The following is a 22448-nucleotide window of genomic DNA, read 5'->3' on the forward strand; positions in this document are numbered from 1 at the left end:
TACATGCAATTAACTTTCTTTTATTCAATTTTCCACTTCAATTGAGATTCAGCCCCATGTCGCACCGATTCGTCTTTGGGGAGGATCCTAGAAAGATACACTTGATAGATTTAGGATCAAGTTTACTATGTTTTGGGGAGGAAATATGGACAAAACATTGACACCCGAAGATTTTCAAGGGTAGTGAAAATGGATCATCATTTGGTAACAATATAGAGTAAGGAAATTTATTACCAAGAGCGGAAGATGGTAGACGATTTATAAGAAAACATGCGGTAAGGACTGCATGAGGCAAATAAAAGTATAGAACTTTCATGACATATAATAAACCTCACGCTACCTCAAGAATATGATGATTTTCCCGTTCGGCTACACCATTTTGTTGAGGAGTGTAGGCACATGGTGTTTGATGGATAATGCCATTTTCTTGACAGCAAGAGTCAAGTTCTTTGGAAATGTATTCTTTGGCATTATTAGACCGAAGTATTTTTATGTTATGACCAAACTGAGTGACTACCATAGCATGAAAAGACTTAAAAATCAATGGTATCTCAGAACACTCTTTAAATAGAAACAACCAAATGGTACGAGTGAAGCCATCAATAAATGTAATAAAATACCTTCACTTGAGAAATATTTGAGACGCTCAAGGGTCCCCATACATCGGTATGAATTAATGAAAATGGAGTTATACTTTTGACTTCTGGACGAGGTGAGTATGTACTCCTTTGATTTTTACTCAATTGACAAACTTCACAATTAAACTCGGACCTGACTTTAAGAGTAGGAAACATATAATGAAGAGATTGTGAAGATGGATGTCCCAACCAGTTGTGCCATAGCCTTGTCTCCTTTTCACTGGTGGAAACAATATTTATTTTTTGTGGGTGAGAAGGTTATAGAGCAATTAAAATGTCCCAACCAGTTGTGGCATAGCCTTGTCTCCTTTTTTGTGGAGGAAATGTCTTTTTAGCTTCTAGGTATGTAATTTTTTCTTTTGTAATACATTCATAACACGTCCTCTCAAAAAAAATATTTATTTTTTGCACATCCAAGTCGTATAACCCCCCTTGTTCACGGCCTCCACCAATCACCTGCTTCGTTATAAGATCCTGAAATATACACGAAGTGGGTGAGAAGGTTATAGAGCAATTAAAATACTTTGTCAATTGACTAACAAATAACAAATTCAAATTGAAGGTAGGAACAAATAGAATATCAATGAGCTGAAGTGATGGTGTAACGGAAGTGGACCTTTCCCTTGAACCTTGGTTTAAGAACCGTCAGCTATGGTAACAAACTTATGTGAAAGACAGGGAGATACAAAATGTAATAAATGTCTTTTACTTGTAAGATGCTCAGAGGCTCCTGAGTCAATTATCCAAAATGAAGATGAGGCAGATAGCATACCTAAAGCAGTGGTGGCAGTGGTATTTAATGAGGAACTTGGAGAAGAACCCATCATTTTCTGAAACAACTTATATTCTTCATCAGTAAAATTTTTCTTTTCAGCGATTTTGTGGGCTGATCCTCCTTTGTATCACCTACCAAGGCTTGATTCGCCTTTGTCATGTCTGAGTTGTCGTTGGCATTATAACATATTTCTCCATAGTGACCCTTTTTTTCCAGAGTAACTCCTTTCCTTGTATAGCATGTATTGATAGTGTGGCAATATCTCCCACAATGAGTGCATTCTTTCCACAATTTTCTATGCTTTTGATTAGCCAACTAATCACAATGGTATCATTTTTTAACCATTTTTTATAAAAAATGTCTTCTTGATCAGTAGATGGTCCACGGTTGGTGAGATGACCAAGTAGGTCATTTGTTATAGGAAACCTCCAAACCAATGTGGACCAACTCATAAAATTTGATACCCTGTGGTAATTCTGAGTATACCACCTTTGCTACTCACATATTCTTTAGCCATAATAGGCACTTGAACGAAAATAATTCTCCAAAAAATTCTAATAAAAATATCCAAGTAGTATTCTTCAAACAACTTGGTGCATGGAAAAATTTAGCATTGACACTAAACAATCATTATTCTGATTTTTTCTGAGTAAATAATAACTCATAATAGACTCAATATCAATCTTCTATATCGGGGGATTCTTGTTCCCACGATTTTTTTTTTCAACAATCTGATCATGGACTGGTCTCGGTTAACAAAAATTCCAAACCGACAAAATTGCTTTGATAGCTTCTTCTAGATTGAGAGGCATTCATATCCACAATCTCATAAGATGAAAAACATTCACATACTTATCTTTAAATCATCTTCTATGTGGATTATCTTTTTGACCGTATGGGTTTTGGCACAAGATGGAAATTTTGGATGAGGAGTTGTATTTCCTCTCCTTCTTATTCTGTCTTGGTAAATGGTAAACCTTGTGGTTATTTCAAAGCCTCTAGGGGGATAAGACAAGGAGACCCTCTATCTCCATTCATTTTTACTCTTGTAGGAGAATACCTTTTCTCTATGATCCGTTTTGCAAAACTTTCGGGTTGGCTTAACCCTGTTTTTGTTGATCCGAACCATGATGTTCCCATTTTACAATATGTTGATGATACTATCCTTTTCGGAAAAGGGTCCATGAGACAAGTTAAACACATGAAACCTGTGTTGAACATCTTTGAATTGACCACTGGTCAAAAAATTAGTTGGGAGAAATCCTCAATTTTTGGATTTAACATTGAACCCTCCATTCTAAATTCAATGGCGAATTATCTGGGTTGTAAGTGTGCATCTTTTCCAAGCACATATTTGGGCTTGCCTTTGACTCCACTATTGCCTACAAAGAACTCCTGACTCCCGGTTGTTGAGCGTCTCGAGAAGCGTCTCGCTTCATGGAAAGGGAAATTTTTATCCAAAGCTGGTAAGTTGGTTCTCATCAAATCTTGCCTACACGGTATTCCTTCCTATTTTTTATCCTTGTATCATTGTCCTGCATCTATTCGGGATAGAATAGAGTTTTTAAAAAGAAGATTCTTATGGGATGGGCCAAATGGGGAAAAAAAGTTTAATTTTGTAAAATGGGAAGATGTTTGTAAGCCAATTATAATGGGGGGGCTCGGGATTCGGGACATTGCTACCACAAACAAGGCACTGCTCATGAAGTGGATCTGGAAATACAACATGCAACCCAATCTGCTGTGGCGTAGAATGGTTAAAATGAAGTTCGAAACAGTTCATGGCTGGTGGATGGACAGGGGAGGTTTTATAAGTTATCTCCAGTTTGGAAGAAAATTGCCAAATTTTTGCCATATTTTAAGTCTGTCGTCAAATGCTACATTGGGTGCGGAAAAGAAACTCTATTCTTGACAGATTGGTGGATAGGCTCTAGCTGTTTGCAAGTTAGTCATCAACGTCTTTGTCAATTATCAAGATCTCATAGCACGATGGTTTCTGACCATTGGCAACCTTCGGGTGGCTGGAATCTACATCTAAGGCGAGCATTGAATGATTCTGAAGCTCTGGAAGCCACTGGCCTGGTCAATATGCTCTCAGAAGTGACATTTAAAAGCTTTACTGACACACTTATCTGGACGCCGAACAAACAAGGTACGTTCTCCACTTCTTTTGCGTACCACCATATGATTGCATATCCGACTCCCCAAGAGGCACATCCTGCTGCCTTTGCATGGGCGCTTCCTATTCCTCCTCTAGTTAAGTTCTTTATCTGGACGATATGCCGTAAGAAAATTTTAACTGCTGACACTTTACAAAGACGCGGCGTTAATGTTCCAAACCCAGAATGCCCGTTTTGTAATTCATCTCCCGAAACAGCAGATCATACGCTTCTACATTGTGCATATGCTCACAAAATTTGGACCAAATTGATGGATAAAATGGGTATTTCATACTGCCCATCTCAAGATTTACAGAACACCATCCTAACTTTGGTTAGCTCTCGTCTCCCAAAATTGGGAAAAATTTTAATCTCTTGCTGTGTTGGACACATTGCATGGAATTTATGGAAAGCAAGAAATAATCGAAAATTCAATCAAAAAGGTCTCCCTCGGAAAATTCTCTGTGATCAGATTATCGGTCAAGTAATTTCTTGGGTTCTCCAACGTAAAAAATTTTACAACTTGAAAGGGACAAACATGCGAGAAAATTGGTGAAATGTTGTAGGTATGTCTAAACCGGCAAGAGCTCCTGAAATGGTTGAATGGTCCAAACCCCCTCCTGGGTACTTCAAGCTAAATTTTGATGGAAGTGCTCTTGGATGTCCGGGACCGGCTGGTTTTGGTGGAGTTATTCACGATGAACAAGCCAATCTTATCTTCACATATGCGGGTCCAATTGGTGTATCTGACTCTACTAACGCGGAATTACATGGGCTGTACAACGGTTTGAAACTTTTTAAACAAAAAAAGGAAGGTTTCTTTGTTGAAGGAGATTCTCAAGTCATTATCAACTGGTGCACAAAGTCATCCAAACCTCCTTGGTGTCATTGGGAGTTATTTGAGGAAATTTGGAAGTTAATTTCTGTTTTACATTGTACTTGGAAACATGTTCCAAGATCAGCTAATCACTTAGCTGATGCTCAAGCTAAAAAAGGCGTTTCCCTCCAACACCTTGTTGTGGAGGAAATGTCTCTTTAGCTTTTTAAGGTTGTAATCTTTTTTTTTAGTAATACATTCACACTTCTCAAAAAAAAAATCTGGAAACCAGTAACATGAAGCAATAAAAAAATAAAAAGATGAAGGAACTTATCTCACATTTTTTGATCTTCCTTCATAAGGAGCCTTGTATGAGTGGTGTTGATCATATCTTCTTAGAGCATTCCTTTTGATGTAGGGATCCTAACTTTAATGCTTTGATACCATGTTGAATTTAGGATCCATTTTCCAATATTCCGAGCAAAGGAAGAGAGAAAGAAAAAGGAGAAAAGGGGAAGAAGGCTCTCGGGTAGAGAGAAGAAGAGAAGAGGAACAAGGTGTGCGCCAAGCAAAGAGAGAGAGATGTACTCAAGAGAGAATTATAGAACTTTATTAATTCCGAATTACAACACCTCTATTTATAGTAGAGGAAGTGATAGAGTCCTTATACAATTAACCTTTAAATCTCTTAATTACATTTCAACTCTAACTCTCTAAGATAAGTCTATCTTGAAAGGATAATACAATCTAATAGAGTTCTAATATAAGTTGAATTATAACTCTTCTTCAATAACGTGGAAATAAGGGAGGAGGTGAGCTTGTGGCCTTATCCTTGTGGGTCCCACATGATCTTCCAACTCATATGAATAAGATTCCAGCTCATGGTATCTTTTGTCAAGTGCCTAGCCAATACAACTGAAAAGGCCGATCTGTTAGGTGCGGGAAGCATAGCACACTTATCCAAGATAAGAGTGGACGAAACCACTTTGACACCCACCCTGCCCATTCTCTACCGCCTCTCACGAGATTCGAATGCGGGACATGGCGTGCCCAACTTTGATACCATGTCAAGTGCCTAGCCAATACAACCGAAAAGGCCAACCTGTTAGGTGCGGAAAGCATAACACACTTATCCAAGATAAGAGTGGACGGAGCCACTCTGACATTTTTTTGGGTCCCACTTGATCTTCAAGTCTTCTAACTCATTTAAGCTTGTGCTTCTTATCTTCTTAACTCATGCTAGCTTGGGTGAGGACTCTGCTTGGCATCCCATGTCCTCATGGTGGGTCCCACCAGCTTGTGCACCATGGTGGGTCCCACATTGTCAATGATTCTCCGATCGTTTGGTCTCACTCACAACTACTCAATGGGCTCACTTGCCCCTTCTAGATTCATTAGTAAACTTAGTTTTTTTATGTTAAATTACTAGGTGGATAATGTTAAATCAAAATATGTATAGTGTGATTTCCTTGTTAATACAAAGAAAAAGTGAAACAACAATTTTTTTGGTTGATCTTTGCATAATAAAGATTAAAGAGATCCCTGTGGGTTTCATCACTCTCAAGTGTGTCGGTTGGACAACATTGAAGCAAAATCATGTCTCATATGGGCTCCTGCCAATCCCCGCGACAATCTACTACTGAGGGGGTTAGTCAACAATGAAGTTGAAATGAAGTTCTTGCGCATTACGTTGTTCATTCAATTAGGCCTTTAGTGGTGCACCAGTGCCAGCATCATCTGCAAAATGCAGGTAATCATCTTAGGCTAAAATCATGGAATCATGATTCAGCCCAAAATTGTGAATCATCCACTTGAAGCCATCGTTCGGGATTATCCCATTTTTATAATTAATTAAACTAATCATTTTTAATTTTGTAAAAATATATTATTAATTAATACTATGTAAAAAATCCATCTTCTGTTATTTTTTACTTTTTATTTATTTTCTATAATTTATTATAGTCACACGTACGCCATCCGTCGTCATTTTCTCTGGAGAGGATCAGAGGACACGTTCAGATACCATTTGGTGAGTTGGAAGGACATTTGCATGCCCCGAAATCGGGGTGGTTTAGGCATTCGGCCTACAAAGGAGATGAACAATGCCCTTTTGCTCAAATGGATCTGGAACTTAAACATCAAGTATAACAACCTATGGGGTGATATGGTCAGGTTCTATCTTCAACCTTCGGGTGCCTGGTGGAGGGAGGATGGTGCTACTCAACTCCTATCTCCGATATGGAAATCAATTTAAAAGCTCCTCCCAATATTCAGAGATGCAACTTCCTTTCAAACAGGCAATGGAAGGACCCTCCTCTTTTGGTCGGATGAATGGTGTGGCCCCCGCCCCCTCTCCGAGGATTTCCCAGGGCTCTCTAGAGTGGCGAGAGACCTCTCTTGCTCAGTGGCTGATTCTTGGAGAGATCGCTCATGGAGTCTTACGTTTCGCCGAGGATTAATGATGAGAAAACTACTGCTTTTTGCTCTCTCCTCTCCAAACTCAGCAACACTACTATTCGTGAGCATGCAGTTGATAAACTGACATGGAAGCCCAACATTAATGGCCGATTCACAGTTACATCCGCCTACTCTCACATTAGAAAACAAGATTACAGCATGCATGAGCCCAAGGCAAACTTGACATGGAAACTCTCAGCGCCTAATAAAATCAAATTCTTCGTGTGGACGACCATTAGGGAACAAATCCTCACCTCTGACAACCTCCATAAAAGAGGTTACACCTCCCCCGATCGCACTTGCCCCCTTCGTGGTGTGTGTGATGATATAGTCCAGCATGTTCTCTTACATTGCGACTTTTCATGGCAAATCTGGATGAAGATGTTTAAGAAGATTGGTCTTCAAATGGGGCTACACCTTCCTAAACTGGGCAAGATAATTCTCTTGGAATGCCTTGTTCATGTCCCGTGGTGTATATGGCTAGAGTGAAATAACCAGAGATTCAACTCCAAGGCTAGCAACCCGGATAATGTAGCTTCTCAAGCAGTGGGCCTTATCTTGAGCTGGCTACATTCTAGGAAGGAGTTTGCTTCTCTATCGGGCATCTCCCTTCGAGAAAATTGGGGTTTGATAGCGCACATGGCGGGCCCCCGTAGGAATCCAGTTATGGCCACCTGGGATCCTCCCCCTTACGATTGCATCAAACTCAATTTTGATGGTAGTGCTTTAGGCTGTCCTGGGCCGGCTGGAATTGGTGGTGTTTTCAGAGACAACAGTGGAGACCCTATTCTATCCTTTGCAGGGCCGGTGGGTATTGCTGATTCAAATACTGCTGAAGTGAGTGCTCTTCTGTTCGGCCTCCAAATCTTTAAAGAGCGGCTCCATGGCAAGCTGATTATTGAAGACGATTCAAAGACTGTCATCAGCTAGTGTTCAAAAGAAAGCTCCTCTCCTTGGCGCCACTAGCCAATCACTGATTGTATTGCTGACATTGTGTTATCCATTCATGGTAATTGGAACCTTGTTCCTAGATCAACCAATTCTTTGGCTGATAAATTGGCAAAATTCGGAACCTCCTAGCAATCTCTCATTGTTTGGGAAGGCTTCCCCTTGTGAAATCTGCTCGTTTGAGCTCTTTTAATAAAATTCAGCATCATTTAAAAAAATAAATATTATTTTATAATAAACTATAATAATAAATTAATATAATATAGTATATTAATATATTTTAATACTACATTAAATCACTTATTAGTGTAGTAACCATGCTTGTTTTGGATAATTATCTGTTTAGGTATATATTTTATTTAAGTATATTATAAAAAAGTTTCTCATTCTCTTGTTTACATCATATTTTTCATTTTGGGGGATAAGACAAGGCGACTCCTTATCTCCATTTATTTTTACTCTTGTTGGAGAATACCTTACCTCTATGATCCGGTTTGCAAAACGTTCGGGTTGGCTAAGTCCTGTTTTTTCTGATCCAAACCAAGATGTTCCCATTCTACAGTATGTTGATGACTCTATCTTTTTTGGAGAAGGGTCCATGAGACAAATCAAACACATGAAAGCAATTTTGAACATTTTTTATTTGACCTCTGGTCAAAAGATAAGCTGGGAAAAAACATCAATTTTTGGATTTAATATTGAAGCCTCTATTCTCAACTCAATGGCGAACTATCTGGGTTGTAAGGTAGCGTCCGTTCCGAGCACATATCTGGGCTTACCTTTGACTCCGCTCCTGCCTACGAAAAACTCCTGGTTTCCGGTTGTTGAGCAGCTTGAGAAGTGTCTGGCTTCTTGGAAAGGGAAATTTTTATCCAAAGCTGGTAAGTTGGTTCTTATCAAATCTTGCTTTCATGGTATCCCATCTTATTTTTTATCTTTGTACCATTTTACAGCATCTATTCGGGATAGAATTGAATTTTTGAAAAGAAGATTCCTATGGGATGGGCCAAATGGGGAAAAAAAGTTTAATGTTGTAAAATGGGTAGATGTTTGTAAACCACTTGTAATGGGGGGCCTCGGGATTCGAAACATTACTACCACAAACAAGGCTCTGCTCTTAAAGTGGATTTGGAAGTTCAATATGCAACCCAATCTGCTATGGCGCCGAATGGTTGCAATAAAATCCGGAACAGACAATGGCTGGTGGACGGACGGGGGAAGATTTTACAAGTAATCCCCTATTTGGAAGAAAATTGCCAAACTCTTACGTACCTTCAAATCTGCCGTCAAATGCTACATTGGGAGCGGTACAGATACTCTATTCTGGACGGATTGGTGGATAGGGTCAAGTTGTTTAAAGGAAAGTCATCAACGTTTTTATCAACTGCCAAGATCTCGTAGCACAATGGTTTCTGACCATTGGCAGTCTTCGGGCGGCTAGAATCTTTATCTCATGCGAGCGTTGAATGACTCTGAAGCTGTTGAAGCCACTTGTCTGGTCAACTTGCTCTCTGATGTGACTTTAAAAAGCTCCACCGATACACTCATCTGGACGTCGAACAAACAAGGTATGTTCTCTATAGCTTCTGCATACCATCATATGATTTCGTATCCGCCTCCCCATGCAGAACATCCTGCTGCCTTTGCATGGTCGCTCCCGATTCCTCCTCGAGTTAAGTTCTTCATCTGGACGGTATGTCGTAAGAAAATCTTAACTTCTGACGCTTTGCAAAGACGTGGCACTAATATTCCTAATCCAGAATGCCCATTTTGCAACACATCCCCTGAAACAGCAGATCACACGCTTCTACATTGCGAATATGCTCATAAGATTTGGACCAAATTAATGGACAAAATCGGTTTATTATATTGCCCATCGCAAGATTTACATAACACTATCTTAACTTTGGTTAGCTCACATCTTCCAAAGTTGGGGAAAATTTTGATCTCTTGCTGTGTTGGGCACATTGCGTGGAATTTATGGAAAGAAAGAGAATTTATGGAAAGAAAGAAACAATCGTAAATTCAATCAGAAAGCTCTCCCTCGGAATATTCTTTGTGAGCAGATCATCGGTCAAGTTAGCTCTTGGGTTCTCCTTCTCAAAGAATTCTGTAACTTAAAAAGCGACAAACATGCGTAAAAATTGGCGAAATGTTGCGGGTATGTCTTTTCCTTCGAAGGCCCCTGTAATGGTTGAATGGTCCAAACCTCCTCCTGGACATTTTAAACTAAATTTTGATGGAAGTGCTCTCGGGTGTTCGGGGCCAGCTGGGTTTGGCAAAGTAGTTCACGATGATCAAGCGAATCTTCTCTCACATACGCGGGTCCAATTGGAGTATCTGACTCTACTTGCACGGAATTGCATAGGCTGTTCAACGGACTGAAACTTTTCAAGCAAAAAAAGGAGGGTGCCTCTTGGTTGAAGGGGCTTCTTAAGGCATTATTAACTGGTGCTCGAAGCCACAAAACCTCCTTGGCGTCATTGGGAGCTTTTTGATGAAATTTTTTAATTTCTGTTTTACAATGCACTTGGAAACATGTTCCAAGATCTGCTAATCACTTAGCCGATGCTCAAGCGAAAAAAGGCGTTACCCTCCAACATTTTGTTGCGGAGGAAATGTCTTTTTAGCTTCAAGGTATGTAATTTTTTTTCTTCAGTAATACATTCACACCTCTTCTAAAAAAAACAACACTGAAATCTGTTTTTCAGTGCACTTGAACTCTGTTTTCTTTTTGGGGCAGGAACACCTAACTTGAAGTTGAAGTTGAAGTTGAAGTTGAATTAAATCATTGCCTTGAATTTGAATTCTAACTTTAACTTCAACTTCAATGTTGACTAACTCCCACTGTAAAATAATCAGTTTCCAGGACGGATTCGCAAAATTTACTGCGATCATGTCATAAAAGTTCCTTTTTCGAGTTCGTTTTCGGTCTTTTTCAGACTTGCAGAATGCTATCGTCACATCTCATGAGATTCGTGGCTTGATGAGATGAACTCGGTGAGAGACAAAGCATATAACACTATTCACTCGGTCTCAAAACTCTCCGATATCTCCTCCTCGGGATAGAGAAATGGTTGTTGTTCGTGAGGCATTTATTTTGCTGCTTGTCTTGCTTACTGGAGTCAAAACGAGATGCCTGAAGAAGCCCATACTCTTCAACTACGGTGACTCGAACTTGGACATTGGAGGTCTCATGGCGGGGTTCGGCTACCCCATTAATCTTCCTAATGGGCGTCAGTTTTTCCGTCGATCGACTGGGCGTTTGAGCGATGATCGCTTGATCATCGACCTTGTGTGTAAGTATTCACGATTATCTCTTGCAATGTCTGTTGATTAGGGGAATTCGACGAATTTTAGTGTTTGTTTTTGACATTCAGATTTACGAATCGCAGGGAGTTTGAGAGGGTGCTTCGTCGATTTTTTGTTTCTTCTCGTGCTTCGCTTTCGTATAGAGTCAAATGACTAAAACGCCCCTGACGGGTTATTGAATGGGGAAAATTAAAGTTGGTTATCAGTTAATAGTCGACTGTCAATTTGCAAATAGGAAAAGAAAGAAAAAAAAATGATTGGAAGTAGGAACATTCTCTTCTTTATCTCTTAAATGGGATCACCAGTCCCCTCCGCTGCATTTCTGGTTTTTAATGAAAAGGCGAAAATGAATACTCATTTGGCGATCTATGGAGGTTAAGAAAGAGGAATTCAGGGGAGAAATGGTTCTTTCACTTTTTACGAAAAGAAAGGAAAGATCTTTCTTTTATTTCTTCACAAAATTTTCAACTTTAAAAGGAACTAAGGAAGTACTGTATTGTTTTAAATAGAAAGGAATTCTTATAGTTTATTCTGTGCGTACTGGAAAATTTGAAATTTCAAGACGGAGTGCCCGTACTGTAAAAGAAAATGTTCTGAAACAGACAAGCAATTTACAATGGGCCTTGGCCTTGGAATTGTCATGATAATGTTAAATTAGACTATTTTTGGTCTTGGCTCGCTGTTTGATGTCTCAAGCTCAGTAGTCTAACATATCCTGGCATGGATTATGATCCAGACGAATGGTATTGTCTTCCTGTCTCTTAACATTGTTTAAACTTTGGAGTGATTTATTCGTTAAAGGGTTGTTAAGCTTTCCTCGTATTCTGCAGGTGGGAGCTTGAGTATGAAATATTTGAGCCTGTATTTAGAAGCTCTGGGATCGGATTTTTCACAGGGAGCCAATTTTGCTATTGCTGGCTCTGCTACCCTACCCAAGTTCCAACCTTTTTCTTTCCATATCCAAGTTCTCCAATTCCTTTGATTTAAACCTCGTTCCCTCGAACTTGCAAGAGGTATTTGTTTTTAATCCTGAAAATATTTTCTGATTTTGTCATGGTAATAAAATAATTTCTAATAGCATTTAATTACTGTGTGCTGTGGCTTGATTATTTTACTACCATTGCTACAAATGCCTAAGAAGGTGTGAAACTGCAGTTTCACACTCCATTTATTATTCAGGAAGTTGCAGGCATCTCTGTACATTATCTTCGGCATTTGGCATTTCTCTAATTTAGTATTGAACATTGCTTCAGATTCACCACACTTGATTGGTGCTGATGTGTTCCAGAATGCACATTACACATTCGACATTGGGCAGAATGACCTCTTGGCTGCCTTCTTTAACATGAGTTATCAACAAGTTCTCGAGAAAACACCATCCGTCGTTGAAGAAATTAAAGGGGCCATTAAGGTGTGTTTGGCGGTCTGAAAGTATTGTCCGTTACTCTCCTGCTCGTAAGAAGATGTTGCTCATGAAGAAAACTTTAATGAATTTCAAAAACATATATGAAATTCATAAACCGAAATCGTACCTCCTAACATGGCTTCCTTTTCCGGTGATCGGTGCGTCTCGTCTTCGTCTCCGGCGAACAGAATTGTCTCGTCTATCGTAGAGGCTTGATGGATAATAAGTACTTCAAAACAGAATGATTAGTGAACACTATAACCTTTGACCCTAACAGATATGATCTGAATTTGTTCACGGGAAACACAATAGCTAGCAACTCCTACTCAGTGGTAGTGTAATTCAATTGAGCATCATGAAGAGTGCTGCTAGCATATTGAATGACATAGGAAATTTTATCCGCCTTTTGCCCCAAAACAGCCCCCAATGCATAATCAGAGGCATCACACATCAACTCAAAAGGCAAAGACCAAGTAGGGGGTTGGACAATGGGTGTAGTGAACAAACATTTCTTCAGTGTCTCAAAAGCATGAATACACGCACTATCAAAGGCAAAAACAACATCTTGAGCAAGCAACTTCGTCAAAGGACGAGAAATTTTGCTAAAGTCCTTAATGAAGCGCCTATAGAACCCAACATGGAGGTTGGCCAAGGAAAGAACGCACCCCCTTCACCGAAGTAGGTGGTGACAAATTGGCAATTAGGTCAACCTTGGCTTTGTCCACTTCTATACCCCGCTCAGACACTACATGTCCTAAAACATTTCCTTCTTTTACCATGAAGTGACATTTCTCCCAATTCAAGACTAAATTGGACTTAATGCAACGGGACATTACGCGTGAAAGATTGTGCAAACATGTCTCAAAGCTAGAGCCAAACACAGAAAAGTCATCCATAAAGAGCTCTAAAAAGTCACCAATCATGTCAGAAAAGATACTCATCATGCACCGTTGGAAAGTGGGCGACGTATTGCATAAACCAAAAGGCATGCGTCTGTAAGCAAAGGGAATTTGATTGTAGCCGGAGTATCCATCTAAGAAGCAATAAAAACTGTGGCCGGCCAATTGCTCTAGCATCTGATCAATGAAAGGTAGTGGGAAGTGATCCTTCCTAGTAAGTTTTCTATAGTCAATGCTGACACGCCACTTGGTGGTAGTTCTTGTGGGAATCAATTCACCACTCTCATTTTTCATTATCGTTATCCCCCCTTTCTTAGGGACAACTTGAATTGGACTCACCCAGGTGCTATCAGAAATAGGGTAAATGATGCCTGACACAAGCAACCTGATGACTTATTCTCTCACAACCTCCTACATATGGGGATTTAACCTACGTTGCATCTCACGTGAGGCTTTAATCCCCTCCTCCAAATGAATATGATGCATGCATATGGAGGGGCTAATCCCTTTTAAGTCATCAAGAGTCCACCCCAATGCATCTCTGTGTGCTTGTAAAACTTCAGTTAATTGTTCCTCCTGTTCAGTACTCAAATCAGAGGCAATAATGACTGGCAAGGAGTTCATGGGCCCCAAGAACGCATACTTCAACGTGGGAGGAAGTGGCTTTTGGGAGTTTCAAGAGGTTTGTCCAAGTCGAGATGAAGATCTTGTGGATGATCAGTTGTGACAACCTCATAAGCTTCCTCCAACAGAGGTACAAAACTGAGTAAAGATTCAACCTCTCGGAAATATGCTTCCTCATCAAAATAGTCCATATCTAAAGATGTTATGTAAGACTCATATGATTCAAGAGTGGATTCGTCATCAATCATAACAGTCTCTATCTTAAATGCAGGACTCAGATCATCAGACTCAAGTGGATGGTGCCCGACATTAAACACATTCAACGTGACCTTAAAATTTCCAAAAGACAACTCCAACTCACCACTTTTACAATGAATGACAACATTAGATGTGGCTAAGAAGGGACGTCCTAGGATGACAGGAATTTGGTTGGTCACATTGACTATTGGTTCTGTATCAAGAACAATGAAATCAACCAGGAACAAAAATTTGTCCACTTTTATCAAAACATCTTCAACTAAGCCTCGTGGTATCTTGACAGAACGGTCAGCTAGTTGAAGTGTTATGGGGGAAGACTTCAATTCCCCCAATCCTAATTGCTGGTACACAGAGAAAGGAAGCAAATTCACGCTTGCCCCTAAGTCAAGAAGAGCTCTCTGGATGGTGTGTTTACCAATGACACATGAAATTGTGGGGCATCCAGGATCTTTAACTTTACGAGGAGTGTTGTGCTTCAGAAGAAAGACCTTTTTGTTAACATGTTGTTTTCTCTTCTGTGTACAAAGGTCTTTCAAAAATCGGGCATAACCAGGGACTTGCCTAATCGCATCAAGAAGTGGAATATTAATGTGAACCTTACTAAACAGTTCCAAGGTGGGCCCGATAATCTCTGTGGATAAGGAGCTGGTGGGACTTGGTTAGGGATCTGCTTGGTTGTGGTAGAGAGCTTTAGATACATTGTTGCTTGTCTTGATCACGGGAAGAAAATTTACGCTGAGGTGGTGAAACTGGGATTTAACACCGAGGTGTTTGTCGCTTCGGCTCTGATTACTATGTATATTAAGTATGGCAATCTTATTAGAGCAGAGACAATATTTCGAATTTTTTCTTCAAAGGATGTTGTGATGTGGAACTCAATGGTCACCGGGTATGCCCAGCATGGCCTGGGAGAGGATGCATTACGAGTTTGCAGTGAAATGTGTGCATTAAGTTTACTTCATGATGATATAACATTTGTGGGTGTCCTTTCAGCTTGTAGCTATACTGGCAAAGTTAAAGAGGGTAGAGAGTTCTTCAATTTGATGGTTTCCTATTACAAGTTAGAACCAAAAGCTCGACATTATGCTTGCATGATTGATCTTCTTGTCCGAGCAGGACGTATCAGTGAGGCAATGAATTTAATCAACAATATGCTAATCGAGGCTGATGCTGTTGTCTGGGGCTCCTTCTTGGGGGCATGTAGAACCCATATGAACATGGAGTTTGCAGAGATTGCAGCTAAAAAACTCATGGGGCTGGAGCCTAAAAATTCTGGACGTATGTCCTGCTTTCACAAATTTATGCATCATAGGGGAGATGGAAAGATGTTGAGGACCTAAGGCATGTAATGAAATTGAGGAAAGTGAGGAAGTCCCATGGTTTTAGCTGGATTGATGTGGAGAAGAAGGTTCATATGTTTAACACGAGGTGATGCTGTGGCACCTAAGGGGGTCATACAATGTGAATTTTAGGGGTGGCATTGAGCCAAATCGACTTGCAAGCAGCTCAAGCTCGACTAAAAAAAATGCTCAATTCAGTTTTTACCTGATCTCAGATTTGTAATAAGGCTCTATTGAATAACAAATTGAACTCGTGATTTTCCAAGCTCGGCTTGTCGGCTCGTGAACCGATTCATTACTATATTCAACATTTTTTTTAGCCTAGCTTGAGCTGCTTGGAAGTCGGTTTGGCTCAATGCCACCTCTAAAATTCACATTGTATGACCCCCCTAGTTGCCACAACATCACCTCCTGTTAAACAAATGAACCTCCTTCTCCACATCAATCCAGCTACATCCAGGAGACCATTTCACTTTCCTTAATTTCATTTTTTTGAAATGATGCTGAATTTTATTTGAAATGATGCTGAACCTTCCCAAACAATGAGAGATTGTTGGGAGGTTCCGAATTTTGCCAATTTATCAGCCAAAGAATTGGCTGATTTAGGAACGTGGTTCCAATTACAATGAATAGATGACACAATGTGCAATACAATCAGTGATTGGCCAGTGGCACCAAGGAGGGGAGCTTTCTTTTGAACACCAGTTGATGACAGTCTTTGAATCACCTTCAATAATCAGCTTGCCATGGAGCCGCTCTTTCAAGATTTGGAGGTCGAACAAAAGAGCACTTACTTCAGCAGTATTTGAATCAGCAATACCCACCGGCTCCGCATAGGATAGAATAGGGTCTCCAGTGCTGTCTCTGAAAACACCACCAGCTCCAGCTGGCCCAGGACAACCTAAAGCATTGCCATCAAAATTGAGTTTGATGCAGTTGTAAGGGGGAGGATCCAAGTGGCCATAACCGGATTCCTACGGGGGTCCACCATGTGCGCTATCAAACCCGAATTTTCTCGAAGGGAGACACCTGATAGAGAAGCAAACTCCTTCCTTGAATGTTGCCAACTCGAGATAAGGCCCACTGCCTGAGAAACTACATTATCCAGTTTGCTAGCCTTGGAGTTGAATCTCCGGTTGTTTCGCTCTAGCCATATACACCATGGGACATGCGCAAGGCATGCCAAGAGAATTATCTTACCCAGCTTAGGAAGGTGTATCCCCACAACTAGCTCAAAGGTGCCAAAAAGGTCCTGATGTAGCCCCATTTGAAGACCAATCTTCTGAAATATCTTCATCCAGACTTGCTATGAAAAATCGCAATGTAAGAGAACATGCTTGACTGTCTCATCACACACACCACAAGTGCGATCGGGGGCTGTGTAACCTCTTTTATGGAGGTTGTCAGAGGTGAGGATCTGTTCCCTGATGGCTGTCCACACGAAGAATTTGATTTTATTAGGTGTTGAGAGGTTCCATGCCAGGTTTGCCTTGTGCTCATGCATGTTGTAATCTTGTTTTCTAATGTGAGAGTAGGCGGATGCAACTGTGAATCGGCCATTAATGCTGGGCTTCCATGTTAGTTTGTCAACTGGTGTTCAAAAGAAAGCACTCACGAATAGTAGTGCTGCTGAGTCTGGAGAGGAGAGCAAAAAACAGTTATTTCCTCATCATTTAATCCCCGGCGAAGCGTAAGACTCCATGAGCGATCTCTCCAAGAATCAGCCACTGATCAAGAGAGCTCCCTCGCCACCCTAGAGAGCCCCGGGAAATCCTCGGAGAGGGGGGTGGGGGCCACACCATTCATCCGACCAAAAGAGGAGGGTCCTTCCATTGCCTGTGTGAAAGGAAGTTGCATCTCTGAATATTGGGAGAAACTTTTGAATTGATTTCCATATCGGGGATAGGAGCCGAGTAGCGCCATCTTCCCTCCACCAGGCACCCGAAGGTTGAAGATAGAACCTGACCATATCACCCATTAGGCTGTTATGCTTGATGTTGAAGTTCCAGATCCATTTGAGCAAAAGGGCATTATTCATCTCTTTTGTAGGCCGAATGCCTAAACCACCCCGATTTCGGGGAATGCAAATATCCTTCCAACTCACCAAATGGTATCTGAAGGTGTCCTCTGATCTTCTCCAGAGAAAATGTCGACGAATGGCGTCAATCCTGTTGCAAACTGAGGCCGGACAGTGCATGAATGATAATAAATAGTTTGGCAGCCCTGCTAAAAAGACTTGAGGAGAGTGAACCGCCCAGCCGTAGATAAAAGCTTGCCCCTCCAAGTAGCTAGTCTCTTCTCAAATTTCTCAATAAGGGGGGACCTAAGCGTTGCCGAAGGTTGAGAGTCAAAGAGTGGTAGTCCAAGATATGTAGCTGGCAAATTTCCCAAATAGTCAGCCATTCCTTGAAGTACAAGTGAGTTAATATGATAGCCTAGGAGGGTGGTTTTCTTCCAGTTAATGTTCTGACCAGAAGCCAGTTCAAATAGTCCCAATACAGCACGCAGTTTTCGAATTTGATCCATAGTACCAACCCCAAAGCAAATTGTATCGTCTGCTAACTAAAGGATCGACACATCAAAGGCTGCACAGTCTGTCGTGGGGAGGAGCCAACCCAGGTTTTTGGCTGAATAGATCAAAGATGATATGTATTCCGCTACCACATTGAAGAGCAAAGGGGAAAGGGGTCTCCCTGCTTGATTCCCTTGGATCCCTTAAAGTAACCGCAAACTGTTCCGTTGAGGAGGGTCCTTCCTCACTTTCATTAAATGCCTGAGGTCCTCAACATCTTTCCACCTCTCCTTTTATGCATAAATTTGTGAGAACAGAACATAAGGTCCAAAATTTTTAGGCTCCAACCCCATGAGTTTCTTAGCTGCAATCTCTGCAGACTCCATGTTCATATGGGTTCTACATTCCCCCCCCCCCCCCCCCCCCCCGCGTCTCTACAGAACCGAGAGATCTAAGTGTTAGAATGTGGACTGTACCTGAACCAACAGAACCAAAAGAAGTAAATAGGACAAATGGGATTGAAGGAGAAAAGCTTAAGCTAGTTGCAGATGGTTGTGGCCCAAGGTAAGTTACTTTTCTCACCATTGGATTTGCAGAACACTAGATTATACAATTTCAAATTTAGAAATAGAAGTAGCAGCTACAAGGCTTCAAATGAATCGATACTCAATGCCGCTCCTGTATCAGAAAGTTTAAAGACAGCTGACTCCACTCGAAAGCGTAAATATTTGATGGTTGTTGGAATCAATACTGCCTTTAGCAGCCGAAAAAGAAGGGATTTGGTTCGAGCAACATGGATGCCACAAGGTTCATTTTTTGGATAAATTTGCTCGTTACTCTTGCCCTGTGAAATTTCAATTTCCTGTCTCTGACTATTCTGCTATAAATGAAATTGGTGAGAAAAGAAAGAGGCTTGAGGAAGAAAAGGGCATTATATTACGTTTTTTTATTGGTCACAGGTATGAAAAATTTGCTACTGCTTTTCCAATAAATAAAAGAAAAAAGGAAAATGACTTGTTCTTGCAAGAAGCTTTTGTATTATTATTGGATGAATGACTAGCTTGCTGATGGAAATGACTGATGGAAATGATGTTATTTTTTTTATGCCTATGTTCTATTAGGGAAGGACATTTGCTCCAAGTTTAATATCCACTAGTTCTTGTGTATATTGTTGGAATGGCAGTGGATTTTCGTTTTCTTGTTTTTTTGGTTGATTTTCTTTTTTCTTTTTGGGGTGGGGTGGCCAATCCTGATGGAAAGGAGGCAAAACACATGGGTTCTCAAAGTTTCAGGGATGCACACAAACCCTGCGCCCCCCTACCAGCCCCTCCTTCCTTCCCTACTTTGGCTGTTTTTATTGTGTTCATTCAACCAATATGTGGGTTTGAGCTGACTGGTCTGTCTTAAACATCAATTGCTTATCAGATATCACCTGCAGTCAAAATTAAGCTGCCATTTATGTTAAATAAATCTCAATATGGCATTCATCTTTTCTCTCCAAAGTACAGTATTCTGGTACTGAAAAGTTGAGTTTAACTTCAGTGCCACATCTGGAGGCATCTTGGACAAAGCAGTTGAACAGAGGATAGAAAACATGGTGATTTCACGAGGCTGGTAATGCTCTTTTGTTTTTTTCTTTCGAAGACAGGTTCTTTTTCTTTGCTGTTGTTCAACTTGTCTTTCGTTTTTTCTTTTTTTATTTTTTTTAAAATGTGACTTTCTGATTCTTATTAGATATCAGTGTACTAAATATTTAGGGATGGAGAGTCGCAAGTTGACCCATGCAAATTTTACTTCAGTAACTTTCATCTTCTGAATACACTCATGTCTTCGAAATCTCTGGTTGGATTGTATTGACCATATGATTCATGGCCAAAAATTTTTTGGTATAAAAGAAAGAAGCAGCCTGGAAATTCAAAATTGAATGTCCTTTTTCTAAAAGCACATATGTGAGAAGTTTTGCTTCCATGATCAGTCTATCACAGCCATTGAAGGTGGTCTGTTGTTAGTATCCTGTACTCGATTTCCCTGGCTTGTCCATGTAATGCTTCATGTGACTGTTTCTCAAGGTACCCAATATTCATGTTTTTCAGGTTAGTTTTTGGTGGGGACCCAGTAAATAAGACTTTGCATTCTGTGCCATAATCACAAAGTTACTATTGCAGGAACATGTTGAAGGATACCTAGAATTATCAGCCAAAACAAGAGCATATTTTGCAACAGCTGTGGCAACATGTGATGCAGACTTCTATGTTAAGGTTGATGATGATGTCCACGTAAATATAGGTAAAGAATATCTGCAGATGTTGTTTTTTCATTTTTTGTTATATATTTTATTTTTGGGAGAGGAGCCTTTATATGCTTCCTTCTGTCTCCATTTCCTGACTGCAGCATCGTCCAAATCCTTTTGATAAAAATTTTGGAACGGAACAAATTATTTTTCTCTTTTTGATCCTTCATTCGATACATGTAACTACATCTGCTCTTGAATAATTGCAGCAACACTTGGAAAAACACTGGTGAGACACCGATCAAAGACTCAAGTTTATATTGGATGTATGAAGTCTGGTCCTGTTCTTGCCCAAACGTAAATCATCTTGACTTGAAGTGCTTCAAATTTATTGGACGATGGAAAGGTTGAAATAATTATAATTTTCTTGTTTGAGGTGCTGTAGGGGAGTGAGGTACCATGAACCAGAATATTGGAAATTTGGTGAGGAGGGCAACAAGTATTTCCAACATGCTACTGGGCAGTTGTATGCAATCTCCAAAGATTTAGGCACTTATATATCAATAAACTGGTAAGCCTGCTTCTATTTGTCCTAGAACTACAACTATTTTGTTATTCTTGATGAATGCTTATATATTTTGGCTATAATATCAGACAAATCAAAACGTCACACTAGGAGCATGGTTTATTGGATTGGATGTTGAACACATAGACTATCGGAGGCTATGCTGTGGTACTCCTCCAGGTTAAGTTCTCTGGCCCCCACATAATGTAGAAAGGGTCTTCAATATATAGAGGAATACATATTTGTCCACTAAATCCCTGGAGAAATATGATAGCACAGTATCTGTCATGCTTTACTGAAGTAACTTTCAAAGAAAATAATTAGTTCATGTGTGCTTTTGAAGTAACAATTATTTGACATGTATTTTATGCAAAGTTGTAAATGTAGGTTGGAGCTCTAACTCGGTTAAAATTATTGGGCTCGAGCTTGATTATAATTTTAGGCTCGAGGCTAGGCTCGGCTCGAGCTCGAGTTCGAAATATTTAAATCAAGCCCGGCTTGAACATATGCTGGTTCAGGCTCGGCTCGATTCGATGCCCCCCCTACTTGGAGCCATATTCTATCACACACATTTAGGAACATTCTCATGCTATTTTTATATAAAATGGTGCCCTTAATCAGGGCGTAAATACAAATGTTGCCCCAAAAGAACAATATCTTTTAGAAACCATCCAGTCCAAGAGGTATTATTGTGGTACTTTACCATTACCCAGTATTGCTTTTGCAAGCATGGACTCTCTTGTTGATCGAGTTTCTTGTAACCTATGTATTGAAATTCTTATAGAATTGAGCTCAAGTTAGTTGATCTGAACTAAGGCATAGTTGAGTTTAGAATTAGATAGTTAAGGTTGACAATTTTACATGATCAATTGTGATGCTATTTATAGCTAGCTGTCCCTGTACCATAGTATGACATTGTACTTAGTTATCTACGTTTTGTCTATTCATAGAGTTGGAAGAGAAAAAGTGAACTGTTGTTGTTGTTGTTGTTGTTATTGTTATTATTATAAGTTGTTTTTGTGGTTGTTTCTTTTTGAAATGAAAAGAGAGTTCGTCTATCTATGAAAAATTCTTATTGTTTGGGTGTCTCTTTAAACTGGCCATCAGCCATCATATGCCAGCTTGCCTGGTCTTGTAGTATGTTTACATCTTTGTAAAAATGTTGAAAAGTTGAAGTTGCAAAGGCTTATAAATGCGGGTTAACATGCATTTGGTGAGGTGAATCGGGGGCCAAGAATAAGTGGGTTGGAAAATAAATGGTCAACATCTATTGCAGTGAAAGAGTAGAATACAAAGATGGGTGGCTGCCATGCACTAGGGGTCTGGCACTCCTGCTGGAAATTAAAAACTTTGATACTGCTTTTGAGGATACTTATAGAATATTTTGTGGGAACCCAGGAACTTGTCCCGTTTTTCTCTTCTTCTTGGTGAGTAAACCTTATTTAAACTTTTGTTTGTCAGTAACTATTTGGGCACCTGTTTTCAATATGCTGAATGTGTGGTTTGGAA

At 40.1% G+C, this 22448-nt stretch overlaps 2 pseudogenes; both read left to right on the forward strand.

Annotated features, from left to right (window-relative positions):
* Positions 1 to 10867: 10867 nt before the first annotated feature.
* The window catches only part of LOC137949444 (GDSL esterase/lipase At1g09390-like), an 84466-nt pseudogene continuing 72885 nt past the window's right edge, over positions 10868 to 22448 (forward strand).
* The window catches only part of LOC137950112 (probable beta-1,3-galactosyltransferase 2), a 30088-nt pseudogene continuing 22810 nt past the window's right edge, over positions 15171 to 22448 (forward strand).

This window comes from Aristolochia californica, unplaced genomic scaffold, assembly GCF_029961685.1.
Source record: "Aristolochia californica isolate CCGP_79_NKW_82.1479 unplaced genomic scaffold, dmAriCali1.0.hap1 SCAF_14, whole genome shotgun sequence".
In the NCBI taxonomy this organism is placed as follows: Eukaryota; Viridiplantae; Streptophyta; class Magnoliopsida; order Piperales; family Aristolochiaceae; genus Aristolochia; species Aristolochia californica.